Source organism: Ailuropoda melanoleuca, chromosome 1, assembly GCF_002007445.2.
Source record: "Ailuropoda melanoleuca isolate Jingjing chromosome 1, ASM200744v2, whole genome shotgun sequence".
NCBI classification, from domain to species: Eukaryota; Metazoa; Chordata; class Mammalia; order Carnivora; family Ursidae; genus Ailuropoda; species Ailuropoda melanoleuca.
This window is the reverse complement of record NC_048218.1, coordinates 57,691,499-57,711,747: the sequence shown is the minus strand read 5'-3', so window position 1 is coordinate 57,711,747 and position 20,249 is coordinate 57,691,499. Positions and strand designations below refer to the sequence as shown.

General features: G+C 34.2%; 1 protein-coding gene across 23 annotated transcripts in view; it reads left to right on the top strand.

Moving 5' to 3' along the window:
* ZBTB20 (zinc finger and BTB domain containing 20) overlaps positions 1 to 20,249 on the top strand; it is a 761,796-nt gene that overhangs the window by 280,892 nt on the left and 460,655 nt on the right. For 20 of the 23 annotated variants that reach the window (XM_034658883.1, XM_034658692.1, XM_034659530.1 and 17 more), the window contains one exon: positions 18,339 to 18,412. The exons of 1 other annotated variant lie outside the window; for it this stretch is intronic. The gene's annotated coding sequence lies outside the window, so the exon portion shown is untranslated. Of the gene's footprint in view, positions 1 to 15,693; positions 15,769 to 18,338; positions 18,413 to 20,249 lie in introns of all 23 variants that reach the window. 2 more of the 23 variants (XM_034659330.1, XM_034659379.1) reach the window with 1 other exon arrangement.

Below are 20,249 nucleotides of genomic sequence, written 5' to 3'. Positions count from 1 at the left end.
GCTGCAGGCAAACTGGAGAGATCCATGCACAGTGGGTGTTTAGGGTTGGCTTAGATTTTGTCTATCAGCTTGACTGTCATACATACTTGATTGATGTGCAGTGGGGCTTGAAAGTGCTGCATTGATGTTGAGGACTGTGTCATAAGGTTCCTGATATGGTGCACATGTCTGAATGGAGTTGGACATTGACTATCCTTGCCTATGCCAAGCAACACCAGACTTGAGTGCATTATTCTGCAGTTGAGTAGCAGATGGTGAGTGCAGACGTTTGGAGGGGGTGTTCCTTCAAACACAATATGGAGCCAGCAAACTTACTTAGAAGGTTATTGCATGTCTTGACTTTGGCAGCTATTTTTTAAGCACTGATGAAAAATCCAAGTCCCATCCATTGTTACTCTCAGAATATTCAGCATGGTTGGTGTTCCAGGCAAAGGAGATGTGAAAATCAAATGCACTATTCACTGTGTTGGTCACAGTTGGTTGAAGGTGACTCCTTGGTGTTGGCTAAATGGGCTAAATAAACATTCTCAGACTGAATATTACTGAACTTGGTCCCAAAATAGTTATTAACAAAATAAGTAAACTTCATCTAGAAGTGGTGAGAGAAAGTAGCATCAAAGCACTGGAAGAACACTGAGGTTAAATATGGTACTTAAGGGTGACTTTATTTTCTTTGGTTTTTAATTCAGGGAAAGTATTATGTTCTTTGGAAATAATAATAAGAAAGTCAAATATCTCAATAGAGATTATGGAGATCCACAGATGAATGAGCAAAGTAATTCCATATGTATAGGAAAAGTGGTTTTTATTGGTGTTTGATTTTTCCCCCTGAGTGGGTTCTGACTGAACACATATAAATTCATTTTAGGTGTAAAATAAAGGGTGTTTTGTTTTTTTTCAGATTAAAAGGTAAAGTATGCTCCTTATAATTTTTTGTACACTTCTAAGTGGATGTGTATCTATTTTTAAGTAAGAATTTGGATCATATAGTCTATATTCTGCTTTCTTCAATTAGCATTAATTTTATTATTAGTTCTCAGTCTTAATATACTCATTTTTAATGGTTGCATAATATTATACCTTATTTATGTACCAAAAAATTTTAACCTTCTCCATATTTGATATGTAGGTCATTTTCCACCGGTATTCTTACTGCTCTAAGGACCATTCTTATATATACACTTTTATCTTGGATTATGTTTTCAGCATGTTTTTTAAAAGGTTGATTTCTGGGTTAGAGGATGTAAACTTCTCAAGGTTCTCTTGTCAGCTCCTCCCAAATTGTATGTGAGAGTGCTTTTCTAAGTACACTCTAACTTGTTTTAAATAGTATTATCTTATAAATATTTGGTAATTTAGCAGGCAACAAAAACCTGGCTTATTTTATTTTAATTTGCATCAATTTGACTAATACGGAGCTGGAATGTCTTTCATGTGCTTATTTGTCATTGTTTTCTTCTTTCTATAAATTGTTTGCTCATGTTCTTTACTCATGTTGTCTTGATGACTTGCAAGATTTTTGAAATGTTAAATCACTACTTTTGTCAAACCTGAGGCAGTTCTCCCAGTTTTCATAAGCCATTAAATTGTTTTTGCTGTTTTTGATGTGACAAAGTGTTAAGTATTTTTTTTAAGATTTATTTATTTATTTGAAAGAGAGAGAGAGAGTGTGCATGCTAGTGCACAGCAGGGAGGGGCAGAGGGAGAGGGAGAGAGAGTCCTAAGCAGACTCCGTGCTGAGTGGGGAGCCTGACACTGGGCTCTATCTCATGACCTTGGGATCACAAGCCTGAGAACACCACCTGAGCCCAAACCAAAAATCAGATGCTCAACAGACTGTGCCACCCCAGCACCCTGAAAATGTTAAGTATTTGTACAGTCAATTCTATTGTATTTTTTCCCTATGACTATGGCCTTTCTTTTATCTTCTTTTTTTATCAGCTTGAAGTCAGATAAAAATACACTGTTTTTCTAGTATCATCATGGCTTTATTTTGTATTTTTAACTCTATTCCTTCCAGAATTTATTTTAGCCTAAGTTATGCGATAAGCATCTTGATTTTGCTCCCAATAGTTAATCAGTTGTCCCAACACCATTTCCCCATTGGTGCCATCTTTATTGCTTACTAATTTTTGTCAACGTTAAGATCTATTTTTGAATTATCTGTTCTTTCACTGATTCCATACAGTTTCCATTAGAGCTTCACAGTAAGTTAACACATCTGCTAAGTCAATCCTTCCTTATTTTTCTTTTTTCAAAAATACGTTTGCTGTTGTCACCTACTTATTCTTCAAGATTAATTTACCTCATTCATTCATAAAAATGTTCCATTGGAATTTTTATTGGAACTTTATTAAACCTATAAATTAGTATCAGTATCTTTGTGATATTCAGTTTTCACATTCAGAAACATCATAGTTTCTATTTATATAATGTTTTATACACAAATAAATTATGTCTCTCTATTCATGTAGGTCCCCAAATTCTTTATTATATGTATTTTTTTCTTTATTATTTTTAAGTATAGGCATGCTGTGTTCTTGTTATTGTCCTTAATTGTGAATATTCCGTTTTCTAATTGTTTGGTAGAAAAGCCATATCTTCTTTATAATAGTTTTGTTATGATTTGATTTACATAAATTTTAAAATGATTACCACAATAGGTTCAGCTGACATCCATCTTTTCATAGACACAATAAAAAGAAAAGAAAGAAAATGCAAAAAAAACATTTCTTTGTGATGAAAATTCTTAGGATTTATTCTCTTAACAACATTCCTATACATCATATAGCAGTGTATGATATTTGTTATCTAGCTATTTTATTGAACTTTCTTAATAATTTTAGTAATTTTTTAGAAGTTCTTTCAAGTTTTTAAGGTCATTAAATTATCTGCAAACAATGATGACTTTATCTTCTTTTTTTCCTTCTTATTTCTGTTTAATGTCCTACTTCATTGACTAGAATTTCCAAATAGCTAAGTAACCATGAAGATAGGAAGTATCCTTGTTCTTGATTGTGTGGTAATGTCTCTAGTTTTGTTTTTTTTTTCACAGTTTTAAGGTGTGTGTTTGTTGTTGATTTAAGACAGATATTCTTTGTCATATTGGGTTAGAATACTATTTCTAACCCTTTCTTTGTTTATTAAGAATGAGTGTTGAAGTACATTGCATGCCTTTTTGGATAAATATTTTTAAACTCTAACTGACGGACATAGACTTTTGTTGTGATGTCTTTTTCAATTCAGATCAGTTCTAACACACATTTATACAGTACTTACTATGTGCCAGAAATTGTTTGCTGGGCATTGGAATTCAGATGCATATTCCCTTTCTTTAAAAATGTAGGATTATTCAGAGCATGATAATTCAGCAAGGGATGTATAGTAATTGATTTCCCATTATTAAATTGCCCTTGCATTACTCGAAAAACATCATATTTAGTATTTTATGAAGAACACTTTGAAGGCTTTTATAACCTAATTGTATACCATGTCAAAATGTGGATTTTAAAAATTGCTAAAAGTAAAATTATTATTTACAATCAAACTTACGGGTTTTTATATCTGAAGTAATAGTGTTCAGATTCTAATGAAGAACATCTGTAAAGCTTGATAATGTCTCGGGAAATTCATAGTTCTCTATAATATAGATTGTTTACATTCTATATAACTAGGAAATTGGGATTTCCAAACATAATTTATCACTTCTTATAGCGTATGACAGAAATGATATGAGATATTGGGACCCATCACTTTCATGATGCCAACATTGCGTTTTCATTTCTCTGGGGGTCTTCTGCATTATCTGTGGGATTTAAGTATGCATTTACATTGATTTATTTTAAATTGAAATTTTTTTTGTATTAATTTTATTGCTTCAATGTAGTTTAGCATAATCTGTCTAGATTTTCCCATTTAGTGTTATAATTTATTTTATTTTTCAGAATTCTTTATTTTGTTCTTTTATACAATATGCATGAACATGTGATATTTAAAACTATACCCTTTGACCTGATTCTTTATATTTCATTCAAATCAAAACAGCAAATATTGATCAAGAATCAATTTTCTAGTTAGCATCATGCTAGTTGTTATGAATTATAGTACAGAAAAACATAAATCACATACTGTCAGAGAACTTTCTAGTTGGTACATAAGATACAAACAAGGAAAAAATGCAAAAACAACACATCCTCATGAAATATTTATTTTTATAGTGGCTAATATAAATACAGCCATATTCTTGTTTTATGTTTAAGCGAATGTATTAGAATTCACAGCATACCTTTTGTATATTGACCTCACCCTGGCTTCTTCATGCTTGTCCTATACTATTGTACCTTTACAATTATTTCTTCACTTGCTGCTTAAAAATTTTATTTACTTTTGCAAGATTTTTAAAATTCTCTTTGGAACAACACCAGATAGACAAATGTCATGCACATTAATTTCTGAAATTTTACTGTGATAACTTGTCGCACACAAAGGTGACCCTGCTCAGCATTTGGAAATAGGAATAGAACAGGCTACTATAATTGTAGGCTGAAAATCATTGCTTTCTGAATTTCTTATTTCATTAAAAAACTTGCTCTGATTTTTAGAACCATTCACAAAAGAATTAACATGTAAAGTAGGAGAAATCTAAATGCTAACATGAAGTTAGCATCTCTACTAAATGGGAATTTTAGCAGTAATCTTTGGTATATCAAGGAAGTTGAGTCCTATCCTTTGGGCTTTGATGAGTTTTTTATATCATGGGAACATCTATTTTAAATTTTGTCATTTGATCTATGTTCAAGTTATAACCTTAAAATTTTATCATATTTGGAAAATTTATATCCGCCTCAATTTTAAATGCCAGCATTGCATAATGTTTGTCACAGACCACAATACCCATCCCTGTGGAACTGTTATCCTATCTTAATTCAAAAAGTAATACTATTGATTAAGTAATACAGCTTCCAAACTTCAAGGCATTTTTTCAGCCGCCATTCTCCCTAACCTCACTTTGAGCTTCCTGTGTGGTATCATTCATCTGAGGTCTTATTAAAATGTAAATAAATTACACCCAGCACACTTCCTCTATGTGCCCAGCTTGTTACTATATTGAAACAACTGTCTTAATGAAACACATATTGATGTATTGTGTATTTCCGTGCTAAACCAAAGTGAGAAGGAAGTTATGTGAATATATAATAGAACCCACTTCATAACAGTTTTTGTTAAAGCATTTTATGAATTGGAGATAATCTGAGCCATGGGAGATGACGTAATTCTACATGACAGAGCTCACAGAAAGAGGATAGCTCCAAAGATAGAATTGGAGTAGACTCTTGAGATACATGCTTTTGGGCTTTTATAGTGCTTTACCTTTATAAGCATAGCTAACTTTCAGTTTTCCATATTAATATTATAGTATTGTGGTAAATATAGTAAAAATAAAAATAAACAACTTTGTTATCTAAAGTAATTTCTCTTCGGCCTCCGTATACAATATTTGACTTTTTTTTGTTTAATGTTTTTTTTATTATATTATATTAGTCACCATACAGTACATCCCTGGTTTCTGATGTAAAGTTCGATGATTCATTAGTTGCGTATAACAGCCAGTGCACCATGCAATACGTGCCCTCCTTACTACCCATCACCTGACTTTTTGAAATCAAATTTACCATTTTATTTTTGTTTTCCATGGATTAAGGAAGCTATTTCTAACATCCACATTATGGAATGGAAATGGTCTAACACTTGTGTAGTGTCGTACTTCATTATATATAGCATAATCTTCATAGGGCATGATTTGATAAAACCTAACTCATGTAATGATGAGCAATAAGAATGAATAATAATAAGCATGAATAATAACCAGTAGCAGACCTATGAAATACAATGGTACTTCGTTAATTGCTAAATTAGTTTGTAGAAAATAACTGTTATTGCTTGAGTACATACCAAATAGTGGGAATAGGAGGCAACTGAGTGATGTGCAGGAGAAAAAGAAGAAGCCAAACTGGGATTAAAATTTGTCACGTTTGAATGAAGTGCTGACATGCCAGTAGTAATTGATTATCTCTGTGATCAGACTTTCTGGTGTTTGTAATTTTTTTCTTATACTTTTCTGTATTTTCCTTTTTTTTTCTTTTTCCAATGGGCATGTGTCAATTTTGTAGTCGGAAAAAGTTAATGTAAAAATGTGTTATGTATTATGTGTTATCCCCATTTGCAAATAATTCATTGAGTGAACTATATAAAGTCTCCCAGGGAGAGTGGAAGCCACAAGCTAAATTTAAAGGCAAAGTATTCTATTACACAAATAACCCATTGTCTTAGAACTTATTAAATTTTTGTTATCACCTTCTTGTTGTTTGAAAATTCAAAACTGGAGACAACTTAATTAAGGAAATAGTAATAATAGGAGTAACATGTTCCACACCCACTTTTTGACTCCACCTAGGAAGAAAAACTTCACTAAGTTGAAAATATGATCTGATATATGTTGTTTTCAGCTATGGAGAAAGACGGTGTTAAAAGTATCCTTTTTCTCCTGCTCCGTTTCAAAGTCAGTCTCCCTGAGGAGAACTGTATATATAATTAACATCTTGTTTAGCCCAAGTCATGGAGACTCAAGTTCATGTGGTAAGGGCATTACTAGGAGGCTTACCTGAATATTTATGTAACATGTAGCAGTTAGAGAGCCCCTAAATATTAGTGGAATTAATTATATTTTGTTAGAAATACAATAGAAATATGTTATACTGGGCCTCTTACTTTCATAGAGGGTTAGTATAACTTAGAAAAATGTGACCTCTTTCAGCACCTTTGTGCAAATTATAAAAATAATTTGCTCCAACTGATGTAGCTTGGGCCAGGGAGCATAGCTTCTAGAGTGGAGCACACCCCTAGATTGGGTGCCCTTGTACAGGGCATAACCTGCACACTCAGCCATAGCTGCCGTATGTTATATGTTTTATTAACTATTTGAAAATAGTTGCTGTTGCTCCATAGGTTCCAAAGTGTTCTTCTCTTGCACAGAAAGCCAAGGATCATCTTCAGGTGACTTAGCAAAAATATGCTTATCTAAGCTTTAAAGTAGCCTGGGACCCTAATGATACAAATCTATTACTTTGGTTCAGACATCTGATTTGAATAGCATCCAGGGTAGAAGGAAATGAACTAAAGTCACCACAAAAACATAGATGAGTTTATCAAGTCTGGCTCCTGGATGATCTAGGTTGCATTTTGAAATTGCATCTAAAATTTTGGGGTATCTTATTATAAGTTCGGATGGCTTGATATACAAAAGGGTAGATAAAAAGAGGCACAGATGGACATCTTGTTCTGAAAAGAAAGAAAGATGGTTTAAAAGGATACATAGATATATGTTATAAATATATGTATATATATTTTTGAAAGTAAATAAAGTATAAATGAAGTATATGATATAAATGAAGTAATTGAAAACTGAAAACAAGGGGAAAATATAAGAAATAGACCTATATATTTAAAAAAATCCTATAAAGAGTCTTATATACATTTACAAATTGGGTTCTTAACCATATGTTTTGAAGAAATACATTGCTAATACTCAGACTAGAAAGAACTATCTTCCTCTGGTGTTCTTCAGTATATAAAAGGGTCACTATATTACACCATGAATACCATGATCAATATTCACTTTTATGAGAAACAAAGAATATTTTGTAGGTATACTTCTATTATAGCTCTCAGTAGAGATTAATAACATCTCAGTGATGTGCGATTTGGTATTCTCAGTCTTACACGATACAGACCAGGTAGATGAAACTCCATTCTGATGTAAGTCAAAGAAAGATTTTAGATTATATTTAGATCTAACCTCCAATGGAAGAACTGCAATTTATATTGTTTTTCTAAGTTATGCCTCTAATTGTTGTTAGATAACAGTGAATGCTAGATTGTATTACTGGAAAACAGCTATTTTTGTTAATTAATAGCAGAAACAGTAATCAAGTTAGGGGTTGGGTTGAAATCCTCTTATAGAGGGGCGCCTGGGTGGCACAGCGGTTAAGCGTCTGCCTTCGGCTCAGGGCGTGATCCTGGCGTTATGGGATCGAGCCCCACATCAGGCTCCTCTGCTATGAGCCTGCTTCTTCCTCTCCCACTCTCCCTGCTTGTGTTCCCTCTCTCGCTGGCTGTCTTTATCTCTGTCAAATAAATAAATCTTAAAAAAAAAAAAAAAAAGAAATCCTCTTATAGAAATTGCAAAGCCTCGCAAAAGCACACAACAGCCAAAAAAAAAAAAAAAAATGTCCACCTGCTTTACCTGAGAAATTAGCTGGAGAAGTGTCATTTCATAGGACAAAAAAAATCTCTTTAAACATCTGGTTTCATTCTGCTCTAATATGCAGACAGTGGGAGATGGAGGCTCCAATTTCTTCTTTGCTATAGAACGAGTATTACCTAAGTTTCATATTACAAGGTGAGGGAATTTTATCACATACTGCATTACCAGACTTCCTTGTGTCCTTAAGAAATTTATGTGATGTTCTATGCTTTATTTTATGAATTAGATTCCTTGTTTTCCAAATAGAAGTGGTAGTATTTGCTGTTACAGGTTCTTGACTTAAAGGTGAATTATTACGACATTTTCGTGAGATGAGGTTTGGTGAATACTTTGATTTCTTTGACACTTTGTAAATGTGAAGGATTAATGTTGATCCAAAAATATCAGTAAGATATTCAAAGTTAATGCATCATACATTCTGAATTTCTACTGCACAAACTTTGCTGATTTTCCCATTCCTTTCAATCTCTATGAAGAAAAAAAAAGTTTTGAAAATCCTAGAAGCAGATACTACATGTTTATCTCATTTTATGTGATGAGTGATTTTGTAAATCTATTCATAATTTAAATGCTCTAGGAGAATCTATTCTCAAGGGAATTTTATTGTGGATCATTATGTAAAGCAAAAATCATTTTTAAAGTGCATATTACTCCCTGTTTCAATATGGTAACTTTCTGATTTACAAGTTATTTAAGTGCCCAGAGAAGCATATCCCTTTAGTATGTTCCTGAGGAGATACAGCCTGGGCATGCCATGAAACTGCGAGGAAATAAGTTGGAAAATACTAACTTGAATCACTTAAGTATTTGGACCTATTTAGAGAGATTGCTTAGCTACTATTTGGTATGAGATTAAGTCTAGATGACATGTCCTCTACAATTGCTTGGAATGGGTTTATTCTAGCTCGGTCCAGCTCCAGATTTTCTAGCACACAATTATGAACCATGAAATGCTAGCTCTTCTCATTGTGTGATTTCTCTCAGCTCTGTAAAGTCATGCAGAATTCTTCATCTCCCGTGGGGGAAGTATTGCACCCTCATACTCGTCCTCCATCTATCTCCCAGTCCTCATGATTGGCAGAAATTTCTAATCTCCAGAACTTTTTAGACTTTTTAGAGATGTAGTGGAACAGGCAGTTGAGGATTTCCTATACACATGTAACCATTATGGAAACTTTCATTCAAAGGCGGTTGGACCTCCCCACCCACCCATACACACCCCTGCAGCTGGGCCTCCAAATCTTGCATTACAAGGAATAGAATTAGGCAATGGTTATTTGCTGAAGGAATATCATAACTTTTTATGCTCACTATATAAAAGGAGTTCATAAATTATATCACCCAAACTGGATACTTCTGAGAATAAAAGGGGACATATTAAAGATTACTGTTATATGACAGGCATAAGTGAGATCTGGTATTTTGCCTGGGACTACCTCCACTGCTTACCCTTCCCCAAACTCCATTGGCACAATAGATCTAAAAGGGCAGGCCAAGCCACGAAAACTCCAAACTTCCTGCTGAAATGGGCTGCCATGATGGAGTAGAACATGAAAAACCACATGTCCCTAGGTGTCACAGATAGTAGCAATCTCAGTGGTAAATAAACAGGGAGGATAAACATTACAGCTAGCCTGAAGCTGCAGTTCAGGTTGGGGCAGGCAATAGACTGGAAAATTGCCAGAACTTTAGCAAGGAGAATTGGAAAAAGAAACTGCTATTGTAGGCATTGATAAGCACATATCCCTGGTGGTTTGGAAGTCTGCATATATTCCAGGAAAGACCAGAGAGGGTACAAGATATCCACATACCCAAGGCTGACCCTAAGGCCTTATACAAAGAGGAGAGAAGAGTGATCCCAGTAAAAAGTAAGAGCCAAAGAAGACATGTAAAGTGCCTGAACTTTGAATGCATTTCCAACCCATACACATATATCACCAAAGGATGTTAGCTTATTTCCCTCAAGATGTTTGAGTAGAACTCCAGACCAATCATTAGATGTGAACTGCAATCTATGCCTGACATAGGGGCAAGGCTTAGCTAAAAAATAAAAATAGTATTATAAAAACTGACCAGAGACATCAGCAGCTGCACAGCATAGGAAGACAGACCCCACAGAATTAGATTGGTGACTAAACAAACAAATAAGTAGCAATAACAGCAACAGTCTCCTGGAAGGAAAAATCAGAAGCCAGACAACTTAGGTAAAATTTTCTAATTGCTGGAAATGCACAAATTACTGAAAGTGATTGAAGAAGAAATTGAGAATCTGAATAGATCTATAATAGCAAAGAGATGGAATTTTTAATTATGTCATCCCACAAAGAAAAGTTTAGATGCAGATATCTTCACTGCATCCTATCCATTATTTAAAAAATAAATAAATAAAGAGAAACAATACCAATATTTCACAAACTTTTTCAGAAAATGGAGAAGGAACATTTTTAAAATTCATTCTATGACAATAATATTATACTGAGACCAAAGCTAGACAAACATATCATAAGAAACCATTATCCCTCATGAATATAGATACCAAAGTCCTCAACAAAATATTCACAAATCAAATACAACAATCCCTAAATGTACTATACACCCTGACCAAGTAGGATTTATCCTAAGAATGCAAGTTTAGTAAACATTCAGTAATTAATTAATTAGTTAATTAATTAATGTAATATACCATATTGGTAGAATAAAAGAGAAAACCTTGTGACTATTGCACTAGGTACACAAAAAACATTTGAGAAGATCCACCACCCATGACAAAAACTTTCAACAAACTAGGACTAGAAGAGGACTTCTATAACCTGATAAAGGGCATCTATGCAAAATCAACAACTAACATCATACTTAATGATGAAAGACTAACTAGTTTAACCGTAAGATTGGGAACAAGGCAAGGTTGTTAGATCTTACCACGTCTATTCAACATTGTACTGGGGTGTCTGTCCAGAAAGATAAAAATAAATAAATAAATATAAAGAAAAAAAAAAAAGAAAGGAAGAAAAGGAGAGAAGAAAGAAAAAAAAAAAACAGAAGAGAAAGAAATCAAAGACGTCCAGATTAGAAAGTAAAAAGTTAACACTTTTTATTTGCAGAAAATAAGTTATATAGAAAAGCTGAAGGAATGCATTCACACACACAAATGAGTTAAGGAAGTTTACAAATTATATTTTATTTTGTAATTATACAAAATTATATTATATATTATAATACAAAATATATATTATTTTGTAATTATGCAAAAATTAATTGTATTTCTGTATACTAGCAGTGAACAATGAAATTTAAAAAAAAAACAATTCTATTCACAGTAGCATCAAAAAGAATAAAGGCATTTTTGTAGAAATTGACAAGCTGATCCTAAAATTTATATGAAAATGCAAAGGATCCAGAACAGTGAAGATAATTCTGAAAAGGAAAACAAAGTTAGACGACCTATGCTCCCGATTTTAAAACTTACTATAAAAACTATAGAAAGGAGAGTATAGTACTGGCATATAAATCAATGGAATGAAGTTGTAAATTCAGAAAATTAACCTTTATGTTTTTTGTCAATTGGTTTTGACAAAGGTGCCAAAGCAATGTGGTAGGGAAGGAATAGTTTGATTGGTGTCGTTTTCAATAAATAGTATTAGGACAATTGGTGCTAGGACTATATGAAATATAAATGAATATTCATGGTGCTAGAACTATATGAAAAAAAACCCTTTATATCCTTACCTCACACCATATACAAAGATTAATTCAAAATGGATCATGGACCTAAATGTAAGAGCTAAAACTATAAGACTTCTATAAGAAAGCAGGAGAAAATCTTCATGACCTTGAGTAAGATAGGTTCTTAGATATGGCACCAAAGCATGATACAAAAAATAAAAAACATGATAATTTGGATTTCAATAAAATTAAAAACTTTAATACTTCAAAAGATATCACTAAAGAAAAGAGTGGGAGAAAATTTGCAAGATTTGTTTATTTATTTATTTTAGATTTTATTTATTTTTAGAAAGAGAACATGAGGGTGAGCACGGGGAGGGGCAGAGGGAGAGGAAGAGGGAAAGAAGCAGATTCCCCACTGAGCAGGGAGCCCAACGTGGGGCTCTGTCTCATGACCTTGAGGTCATGACCTGAGTTGAAATCAAGAGTCAGTCGCTTAACTGACTATGCCACCCAGGTACCCCTGCAAGATTTATTATTTGCAAATATGTATCTGATAAAGGATCTTTGTCCTCACAATATATAAAGAATTGTTCAATAACAAAAAGTCAGAAAGCCCAATTAAAAATTGGGCAAAATATTTGAATAAATATTTCACCAAAGAAGATAGAAGAATCAGTAATAAGAATATGAAAAGATGCTCAAAATCATTAATCCTTAGAAAAGTATATTAAAACCATAGAGAGATACTGCTTTATGCTAACTAGAGTAAATAAGATAAAAATAGGCATGCAATAACAAGTGTCAGTGAAGATGCTGAGAAATTGGGACCCTCATACATTGCTGGTTGAAATTTAAAATGGTACAGCCACTCTAGAAAATGGCTTAGCGGTTCTTAAAAGTGTAAATAAACTGGGGCACCTGGGTGGCACAGTTGGTTAAGCCTCTGACTCTCGGTTTCAGCTCAGGTTTCAAGATTGAGCCCACGTCGAGTTCTGCGCTCAGTGTGGAGTCTGCTTGGGATTCTCTCTCCCTCTGCTCCTGCCTCTCTCTCTCTCTCTCTCTCTCTCTCTCTCTGTGTCTGAAAATAAATAAATAATCTTTAAAAAATAAATCTAAAAAAAGTTAAAATAAACTTACCTTTATGACCGAGAAATTTCACTTCTAGATATCTACTCGAGAAATGAAAACATGTGTACACATGCAGACTTGTATATATGTCAGTGTTCAGAGAAGAATTATTTGTAATAGTCAAAGCTAAAAACAATCCACGTATTCATCAACTGATGAGTGGATAAACAAAATATGGTATATCCACACAATGGAATACCATTTGTCAATAAAAGGGAACAGGCATCTGCTACATACCACAACATAGATGAATCTGAAAAAGATTATGATAAGCCACATGCATGACACTGCATATTGTATGATTGCACTTATATGAAATTTCCAGAAAAGGTAAACGTTTAGAGACAGAAAACTGATTATTGTTTGGGGCTGGGGGCAAAGGTAGGTTGACTACCTAAACACATGAAAGATCTTTCTGGGGTGACAGAAATGTTCTAAAACTGGACTGTGGTGATGATCACTCTAAATTTATTTAAAATCCTTAAGTTGTACACTTAAAAGGGTGAATTTTCTGTTATGTAAATTATACCTCAAAAGACTGTTAAAAGTGAAATTATGCTAATTAAAACTAAGAAGAGAAAAACCTGGTAGGCACTCCCTTAACCAAATGACCAAGATTAACATCCCCAGTGATAAGTCATACGGATATCATGTACCCCCCGATATGATGTTACAAGAAGAGCTCTTCATTCATTTGCGTTCTTCTCTAAAACTCTAATCCCAATCTAATTATGAGAAACATCAGATAAATCCAAATTACTATTTATTTTTTAAATTTTTTTTAACTTAATTTTATGCCAAAAAAATTTTTTTTAAAGATTTTATTTATTTATTTGACAGAGTCAGCCAGCGAGAGAGGGAACACAAGCAGGGGGAGTGGGAGAGGAAGAAGCAGGCTCTTAGTGGAGGAGCCTGATGTGGGGCTCGATCCCAGATCACTGGGATCACACCCTGAGCCAAAGGCAGACACTTAACGACTGTGCCACCCAGGCGCCCCCCAAAAAACTTTTTTTCTAAAGTTCCATGATTTATTACTTGTGTATTTAGATTAGTACAAAAAATATCTGACCACTACTTTTCAAAACTATCAGGGTCATTAAAAACAAGAGAAGACTGAGAAATTGTCACAAATCAGAGAAGAGTTGGGAGAAATGGCAACTAAATGCAATGTGGTATCCTAGATTAAACCCTTGGAACAGAATAAATATATCAGTGGAAAAACTGGTAACATCTGAATAAAGTACGTAGTTAATAGTATTGTATCAATGTTCATTTCTTCCTTTGACAAATTTGCCATCGTTACGTAAGATGTTAATGTTAAGTAGTGAAGAAAATACAGGAGTTCTCTGTGCTATCTTTATAACTTTTTGATAAATATGAAATTGTTCCAGAATAAAAAGTAATTTAAGAAAAAGGAATGGGGGATTTATCAGTTAAAAGAGAATTATGATTTAAATGTAATGTGTGGATCTTGTTTATAATTCATACTAACCAGCTATAAAAATGAACGGAAAGCAAAAAGCATTCAAAAGTCAATCATTTGACCCAAGATATTTAATAACATTCAAGAATTGCTATTATTTTTGATGTGGATGATGATATTATGATTTTCAGAGGCCATTATTTTTTAGTACTACATACTAACATATTTGTGGATAGAATGATATATCTGGAATTGTCTTTAAAATGAGCTAGTAGAAGAAAAAGTAACTATAGATGACTATAGGTGACTACAGATAAAAAAAGAAAAAAGATGGCCCATGGGTGATGAGTACCTGGTAGCTCATTTTATTATGCTCTCTACTCTTGCATGTGTCTGAGATTTTCCATAATAAAATTTGTTTGAAGTGAAAAGAAAAAAAAGACTGAGAGAAATAATTAAAATATCATAATTTCCATCTACACTGACCACAGGCAGGGCTTGTCTCTTAAAAATCATCTGAGCAATGTCAAAATGAGTAGATTATAAGAGAGGTGAGCGAACTCTCAAAAACAATCTGAGCAAGATACAATCAATCGATGCTGAATAGTTGGGAGAACATTAAGAGCAACGCCTGAATTAGCATAGAACTCCTAAACTAGAGTGCTTTGTTGTTCTTTTCTTGAAGTTTTGTGACCTGGTGATATCTAAAACTCTTACTCATGTGAGGATTTTTTAAAAAGTAGAGTGTGATCAGAAGCAGCCCTGTGTTACCAGTCAGTGTTACGATCTATAGCTCCTCACCCCCCTTCAGTTTTCTTTATTGTCTGGGGCTTTGTTTTTTGGTCTTGTGAGTTACAGGATAGGTTACTGTAATATAATGCATTTGCCACTTCTCTGGAAAGCCATTCAGAATCTCTAACTAGTGCAGAATGTACAACTCTTTTGCTAAAGGGCCTCTGCCAAGAGAAGCATTCTTCTGGGCTTTGTAATTTGCATTGATTACTGACTGAGCTGTTTCCCAGTGCATCGCTGGGTGTTGACTGTAATCTATAAAGCCTTACATAGTTTTGTCCTGATTAAAGAAGTCTGACACTGGTGGTCAATTTTAATAATGACCAAGATCGATCTGGTTGACTTTTAAAAATTTCAACAGATTTTGGGACCTGAAAAGTCAAGAGCAAGTTATTCTTATTGATTACACATACTCTGGAAATCTGCTATTTTAAAGGTGGGTACAGTGTACAGTACTGAACTTGTAAAAAACAGAAAGTTGAAAAGTCACAGTATTGCCAAAAATATTCTAGCCCTGACTTTGTGCTCCCTAATCTAATCCGACATGCCTTGAGAATATTTCACTTCCTTGATGACCATTTTTCCAGTTTCTATCCAATACTTACCCCCACTACATAGTGACAGAGTTAATGATTATCTCATGAGGCAGATATGAATAGGAACAGTATTCATATCAAAGACAACTGGTCCCACTTCCAGGTCCATCTTTGGGCCAAGATATGTAGTCGCCAACAGTGAGTTGGCGACTGTATTTTTTGAGTCCTGGCGCAAAGTAGGATCCATCTGTTTTGCCCAGCCGTTTGCCTGAGTGCCACAAAATGGTCCTGTTATTAGTCTTATTTGTGGTCCTATTTGAGGTTAGGGGATAATATAAATAAACTTCAGTCCTCCTTGTGATGAATGTAGCATGGGAATTAAAAGTGGTGGTGTTGGTAGTGGTAAGTGATGTTGCGTCTCTATTTTCTCAATTGCTCTGTTTTCTTTGGATTGGGAAACAGACATTTAAGAATGAGTTTGTCATCTGGAAGGATAGTTGTGACCAAGTTTCCCTCAACAGGATACAAGATGTTATTTTTGAGCTTCATTACCCTCACCAAGGGGAAAAAAAAGAGAGGGAAAAAATAAGGAAGAAAGTGAAAGTAAGGAAGAAACATGCAGAAACAGAAGTGAAGAGAAAGGTCAAAGAGGATGAGGAATACATGAGGAGACGAGAAGAATGTAACGTAGCAGACTGCCAATTCATAGAAATTACTTTATTATTTTGAACTGATAGTTCAGTTAACTCAACATCTGGTGAATTGAGGAAAAGGAAATCTGACTGATTAAATTGAACTGCTAGTTGTCAGTTAAATAGTTTATATATAAATATGCAGACTAGTTTCCATCACGTTTTCCTGTATGAACTAGGTAGTGAATCAGTTTTTCACTAACCATATTTGAGCGGTGAGTAGAACAATACCAATTGGTGAGTCAGATTTCTATAGAGGTGGACAGTTTTCATATTTCTGAATTGTTTATTGGGGATTATTGTTATTCCATATAATTTCTGAGCATGAGTTATTTTTGTCAGTTTCTTTTATGAATGTTTTGTTACCTTATAAGGAAATATGTGCACTCCCCTCCTCTCATTCAGTTGTCCCTGGTGACGCCTCCATAATTTCTGTCTTTACACTGGTGCATTTTTAGTCTAATTCAGGCATCTGAGAAGCAGGGGAAAAGTTTAGTTAGTCAATGTCAGTGATTTTTTTTTGATCCATTCATGGATGGATTCCGTGAATCTGCACCAGTCTGCATTTAAAATCTATATATATCAAATAGACACAATACCTAGAATATTCTTCCATATACTTGAAGGGAAAAAGAAAATAGAATTCATAAGTCAGACGAGATGCATTTTCTAATAATAGATGCAATTTCAGGGGTGATTTATGATCATGCTCTCATATGTGGAGATATTAAAATATTACCTTGCACTAATGTGAAGGTGGACGTAAACACACCACATTTAGTGCTACAAATATATATAAAAAAAGTACTGCCATGCTGTGAAGTAAAAGAAAGATAATTGTATTATCTTCATTTTACACGAAAAAAAAGCTATATTTTTCTATATCCTGTACTGTCAGTTATCTAAAGCTAAAAATAGGGATGACTTAATCTAGTCTGTTTTTTTTAAACAGTTATTTAGAGATGGTGTTGTATGAAGAAAGAAGGGATTGAAAAATAGAGTGACATTTTAAGCCCAAATATTTATGACATAGTTAGAGATTTTAATGCCTGGACTCTTAATTTGAAGATTAAAAGTACATATTAAAAAATGTGTTCAGTTATTTAAAACCAGGAGGTCCCGTTCAAATCCGGATGGCCTTCTCGTGCTGCTTCACACAGCAGTGGCTGCATCTGATAAGATGTATGTGTATATGACGTGGTATCCGGCATGCTAAGCCCACCATACATTGCAATGGGCGCTCTGTATCGCTAAATATGCTCATTTACCTCTACTTCGCCATCTGCCCCACCGCCGAGGCAGCCACTTCAAAGTAGTGGAGCTAACATTTTTTCCAATTCCATTTGAAGTCATAATTTCCCTTCAACATGTATATTCAGATAATAGATTTTCTTCTTTATTCTCTAAAATTAACATTTTATGTAATCTTTAGGCTGTGAAATTGTTGTTGAGGAGTTTTTTAAAAATCAGATAGAATTTAGCTGAAATTCAGAGGCACTGAGCTTCTAGTCATATCATTGTAAAGTCCTAAACAGGGAGGCATATTTTGTTTTTCAGAATTGCTTTTTTTTTTTTTCCTCTTTAGATCCTTTCCTTTTCATTAAAAAACTACTCTGGGAAGAGGGTTTTTTTTTTTTTTTCCTTAACAGAAAAAAAAAAAGCCACGCTTGACTGATAATGCATTGCTTTGGATGGTGAAACATTATGAAAGTTTAATTTTTAATTAAATCTGAAATACCAATTATAACTGAAAGAGATTTTAACCTGTTTCTTTTCAGACTGCCTGAAGTTACATTTAGAGACTGAAATCACTGCACCTTAAAAACAAAAGATTGAGCTGCACTGCATTCCTGTAAGTGAAAGCTTCCTGTACCTTCTTCCTCTGTGATTTTGTGACCAACCCAAGAAAAGACAAAAACATTGGTAACATAGTAACCAGGCATGAGTAAAAATTTGAATATCCCTGAAGAAATATATGTTTAAATGATTTCCTTCTATAAAAAAAGAAAATTTGTTGGGCTCAATATTCAGTATGTCTTTTTTATTCAACCTAAATTGTGAATCCTTTTTTTTTTTTTCCGCCTGGTTTGAATTGCATTAGGGAGGGTGTCACCCACTGTGCATCCGCACAGTGACATACACTGTGACAAGAGGGATTCTCACATTTTTGTTCAAATCTCATAGAAGGTAATGGATTTCTTATGGAGTCAAAGTAGATTCCTTTTTCCTTTGTGATGTCATTAGAAATTTTTAGCCTTTGTGTCAATGGAAATGGAGAGAAAAAAGTTCATGATGACATCACAAGATTCTGTTGCCTTGAGGACTTTGGGCAAAACTAAGTAAAATGCATAATTCCCTTGTGTGCGTGTGTTCCCCATTCTGCTATGAAGCAGTCAAAATAGCACATCTTATGTCTTCCCGTGAGCTACAAGGCTGTCTCTCAGAGCCCCATTGTTCCATAAATGCATGTCAGAGTCTACCACAGTCTGGTCTACCCTTATTTAGCTGCTGTTTTGTCAATGTACTTGGAAGAACAATTAACACTTGGGATTTCAATGTCTGAATAACAGGCAGTGAATAGAACCCGAGCATATAAAAGATTCAGACGCCCAGGGTAAGAAAACAGAAGCTTATAGTTGGTGGGGGAAAGAAGAAAAGCATTTTAATGCCGCATTCAAAGGTTGTGAAATACTACAAGAAAAGTCAATCATTTTTTTTAAATTTTAGATCAAAATGTATGTTTTGGTAATGAAATCCAGAAGGTTATGATGTCTTCCTAACTTTTGCAGTTTAATGTGTTGCAAGGTCTTTCCTTAGAGGGTCTTAAAACACCGAAATAACATCCATCTCCTTGAGTCATTGTTGGAAGGCTGGATGCGGGGTCTACCGCATCGTGGTTTTCAGAGTGCCACCATGTCTGTCCCACAGAGTGCACTAAAGGTGATTCACTTGCTTCCATTTTCACTTTGGTTCACTGTACTCTTGCATCATTGGCTACAGTGCTTGTGTGTTGACTGCAGATAGTCCAGAAGGTGTTTAAGTATCTCTACATATGGTTTGAATTTCTGCTAGGTCCATTTTTTGGTGGGAGGAGAGAAACAATGCATGGACAGAACAAGATCACTTCACCGTCAGGGTATCTGATGAGTGGAAAGGGAGCTTATGCATGGTGCCCACTGAGCACAGTGCTTGGCTGGTATGAGGGAATAAATGATGCTTATTGTTATTTTTGTCATAACCACAATAGTTCAAACCCATAGACAGGAAGGTCTACAAAGCAGGGTCTGTTTCTTACTCGGTTTTTTAATCTCTAGTGCTTGGCATAATGATAGCAATGACGAAATAGTTATTGTTATTAATACAATTACAAAATGTGTTAATAGTTAGAACTTTAGGATTTATTCTGTCAGAGAATATTTATTGTGAAGAGGGGTTGAATAAAGTTCTTGACAGTCAGGAAGACAATTTTAAAGGAATTTGTCAAAGGCAAACCAGCTGTTCATCATATCACAATAGGCATACGTCTCTCACTTCTTTCTCACCACCAAGATGAGGAGGGCCTGTTCATACCATTTCCTTTTTTCTGTGAAACAATATCCAGTAGTTTTCCATTTAACTTGAGTGTCTTAGATCCCATACGTTGGAGTTGTCCCCAAAGATAAATCTACTTGACTCCAGGATGGGCTCTT